Here is a 4710-nt window from a genome sequence, read left to right on the forward strand (position 1 = left end):
ACTCTCTTATCCAAAATCATATGCTTTTTTTTTTTTTTTTTTTTTTCAGAATGGGGAATTGAACTCAGGCCCTTGCGCCTGCCAGGCAAGCGCTTATTCTACCTTGGCCCCAGTTGTATGCTCTTAAAGTGGATTGAAACATCACATATGACAACTAAACATTTTCCCCAAAATTCTGAATGTTAAAATAATTTCTGTGAAGTGGTTCAAAGTGTGGTCTTCTCTCAATATTTCTTTTCTTTCAAGTATCAAACTTGATGCTTTATATTTCATTAAACTAAATAAGTCCTAAATTGAAAACATAAACAGATAAGATATAAATGTCTAAGATATGATAAAGTATAACAGTTTGAGTAATATATCTAATTAAGAGCATATAGGATCATTTATTGAGAAAATAAAATGGTTAACACTAGATTAGTAAAAGTTTTATTTATAAATCATGATGAAGCTCAGATATTCTTATACTTAAAACTTCCACAGCACCTTGGAATACTAATATCTGGGCATATAGAATTTAGCCACTTGACCACGAATTTTAAGATAATTCCAATTTAAATATATTCATCTCAGAAGTTCTGGAAGTAATGTGTTCCCATGATGGTCATAGTTTATTTTAGATGCAGATCTGCTTCAAATGGCCAGTGTAAAACAAGTTTGTGATTCTCCCATATCTTGATATTTTTCCTCTTACATAAATTTAAATTTTAGATAGTGTATCATTTCATAAAAACATGATTTAGTCAGAAAAACTCTGTAGCCCTTTAATTTCATTGATTCCATGAAAACAATTGTAATTAACAAATGAAAAATTAGTGCAATATCTCAATTTGTAGGTCTGCTTTTAATAAGAATGTTTTACTTCTCTAAGTAAATTTCCCCTACACACACACACGTGCATGCAGGCACACACACACACACACACACACACACACAATTAAAAGGATGTAAGTGCATACAGCCTTGTAGGTTGCTAAGGGTTTTATTTGCTGTGTCTCTCAGCACAGATTAATTGCCCACAGACTTGACCTTAAGGAAGTGGATCAGCAAATAACCAAATAAACAAACTTTTCTAATCCATTCAAAATATGATTTCAAATAAGCACTGCTTAAGTTGCTCATTGGAAGTTGTTCCAACAGGCCACAAATGCACTCATTTAAGGACATCATCACAAAAACATTCAGTCTTAATCATTTCTGTCACATTGTGCAAAAAATTCAGCATTTAAAGTCCCCTGAGAAATCACGTGATAAAAATTGGCCATAAAAATACTGGTTTTGGGTCATACATATTTGAGACCATTATCCACACTCATATCAAGTTCTCTATGATGAGAAAAATTTTTTAAGTAGGACTATTTCAGGTTCACAACACATTTCTGGGATTTCTACTCACATGTTATGGGCCATTTTTAGCCAGTAGTAATGATAGGATAATTCACTAAACTATTTTCAATTTTTAAAATTCTATTTTAAAGAGAAAAACACAAAAACAAATAGCAAGAACAAAGACAGAAACAATGCAACATAAAATAACAAAAATGGTACAGAATTTCAATCTTGCATGCCTATATGTGGTAGGCTGAGCAACATATGTGATGATAATATCTAATATAACAACCATCGTTAATTTCCTATCCTTGTATTGAAATTCGAAACTATTTTTAAAGCAATTTCTATAGTCAGATAAGTTACTTTTATTTTATTTTTAAAATATTTTTATTGAGAAACAAATAGCAATGAGATAGTTTCAAAAAATTAGTAGGAGAGTTTCAATAATTAATACATTGCATATTGTTATCTTCTTAGTGGTTATTCATAGTACAAGATGCAGACATAATATCCTATCCAAATAATATCAGTGTAAATCTTTATTCTCATTGAATTAAGAGAAAGTAGCTGTATATCTATCCTAACTATTTTTTATATCCAGATACAAAATGGTCATTCACTTGTATCCCCTTTTTTGGTTTAGTCTTTTCAAAGAAGGGTATTTCATTGTCATTTAAATATTGTAGGTGAGTAAATTCAGCAAAATATTCCAATGTAGTCCAGTAGTCCATAGTAGTAGTGGGTCATCCTCAGGACTGTCTGTCAGAAGTTGTTGTCCTGAGCCCTTTACGGCCTAGCATACCAACATGGCTTCACTCCTTATACCTCCTTTTTATACCTTTCTGCTGGATGGTTAAGACCAAGATAAAGAAAGACCTATACAACAAGAAATGCAACTTTTGTATCTGAAAAGGTCAGTCAAGTCCTCTCAGGATTTATCCTGTAACCCTGTACTGCACTTTGTAGATACTTTGTCAGTGTCAGCCATGTGGAAGAGTCACGGCCATTGCTTGACCAATTTGCTCTCTGTGAAAGCCTGAATGAAAGTTTTCTCTCCATATGACTCTCCTTAGGTACATTCTACATCATTGATCACATTCCTCTATGGCTCCATAATCTCCTTGATCAGAAAATTTGGGGCACAACTGAGTTACATGATGTTATAATACAGGTTCTCCTATGTCCTGAGTCCTCACTGACTTTGAAAGGCGAGGGCCAAAATATTGGCTGTCCTTGCAGTTCTTTTTCTCCAATTTTTGTTCTGCAAACTTAGGTTGTTAACCATCCACAAGAGAAGTTTATTATTACCCATAAAACATATGCACTTGGGTTTAACCTAACTATATAGTCAGATATAAGTTACCTTTCGCTAATAGGCAAAAACATGTAAAGTGGCAAAAAATGCACTGGATAAAACATTTGAAATTTTTTCCTATCTTTCTTTTGTTTATATACCTACATTAAAATGCAATTATGAATATTTTCATATGACATGTAAATAGTTTAAGAAATATAATACACTGTGGTTATTTAGAATGGACTTTGGTGCTATACTTCCTAATTTAAATATGGGAGTGACAAATTGATGCTTATGTGGGGTTTTTTAATGATATCTTCCCATTCTTTGTGCCTTAATTCCTTCCCTGTAAAATGAGGAAAGTACATAAGGAGTCACTTTATACTATCAGTGCCTGGCCTACTCCCAGGAGAGAACACTTCAGCAGACATCTTCAGACCCACCCAGCAACCCTGGCTGACCCAGAACTCAGGCCACGGCCTTTTGCACAGAGACCATGTCATCAGTTTTCCTAGGTCTCTATTTCATGGGCCTAACACTGCATTTGGCATTTTCCAGCCTCCATACTCTTGGGAACCCAACTCCTGTAATAAACCTCCTTTCATGCATACACATGGCATCTCCTGAATCTTACTTTGTTTGGAGAGCTGTAGCATAGATTTCAATAGTTGTCTTCGTTTTCCAAGGGGACTTAAAAGTAGACCATAGATGGGGAAATTTGAGCAACTGGAAGAGTTCTGGACCATGTTCAAGAACCAGGTGCAGGCTGGGTTAGTTTCTGTGAGGCATTTCTCCCTAGTTTGAAAACAGCTGCATTATCACTGTGTTCTCTGTGCATGTGGAGAGTGAGGCAGAGCATTCTGGCATCTCTTCTTTTCAGAGAAGACATTATATTCTTCAGTCATTTGGAATTAAAGTCCCTCCCTCGTGACCTCATTTACCCTTCCTTATCTTGTTAAAGACCTATCTCTACACAAAGTTCAAAGAGGCTGGGTTTTAACCTATGAATTTGGGAGTACTCCACTCATTTCATAATAAAGAACACCTGGAAGGAGGTCACATATTTCAAATTTTTGATGGTGACAGAGAGAAATATGATCCTAACAGGGAAATTACAAATTTGAGGAATAAATATTTCACATTTTTAGAATGAGATGTACTATTCCAGATTGAGCTCTTTAATATCTTTAACATACACCTTAAAAGAATGGGAATTCCAGAAATCATGATATATCCTAATCAGAACCCAGACAAATAAATGAAGCCCCAATGTTAAGAGAATCATTTTGTCAGGAAACAATGCACATTTTTCATCATTCCTAGGTAAGTATTTTCAGAAGCTTGATATGGATTGCAGTATTTCTCTCCTGCTTCAGGAAAACCCAATTATTGCTGTTGGGAAGGTAGTAAATTGATGCCGGAGATAGAGTAGTAATAAAAGAAGATTATAAAGAAAATTGACCTAACATCTGAGATGAGAAATTTGATTTTTTAAATTTTTTTTTGTTGAATGTCTTGACTCTTTGTATTGGAAATGTTTAATTTCAGAATCGTTTTTGAAGAAATCGAGTAAAACTTGTTACCTTTTCTCCTAGCCACTTTTCTTTTTTGTTGAGAAAAATATTGAACATCTTAAACTTAAAGGAAGAAGGGGTATATTTTGGATGTCAGTTTGGCCCATTGTGACCAGGTTCATGATGGAAGAGCATGGCAGAGGGGCCTGCAGGAGGACAGTGCATGGAGACAAGGGAACAGAGAGATATGGGGAGTACCTGGGCCAAAAGGCACAGGATGTCCTTCCAGGTCACTCCCCAGACCTATCTTGTCTAACTAGGCATGCCCTCACCCCCAAAAAAGCACAAAGGAGCTCAGGGCAGCTTTGGGGAGCAATCTTAGTCTAAATCATAACAATTTTTACAAAGAAAATATTTTATTTTACTTTCTATGTGTTAAAAAAATAAAACACCAGCTGCATGTTTTAATTCAGGAAATGAGCAGAAATTTACAAGCAACCCAGCATGGGTGCCAGCAGTTCTCAGTCAACTGGCCAGATTTGTGGCAGTTGTTCAGGTGCCGCAGAA

The sequence above is a fragment of the Octodon degus genome, unplaced genomic scaffold, assembly GCF_000260255.1.
Source record: "Octodon degus isolate 3935 unplaced genomic scaffold, OctDeg1.0 scaffold00016, whole genome shotgun sequence".
In the NCBI taxonomy this organism is placed as follows: Eukaryota; Metazoa; Chordata; class Mammalia; order Rodentia; family Octodontidae; genus Octodon; species Octodon degus.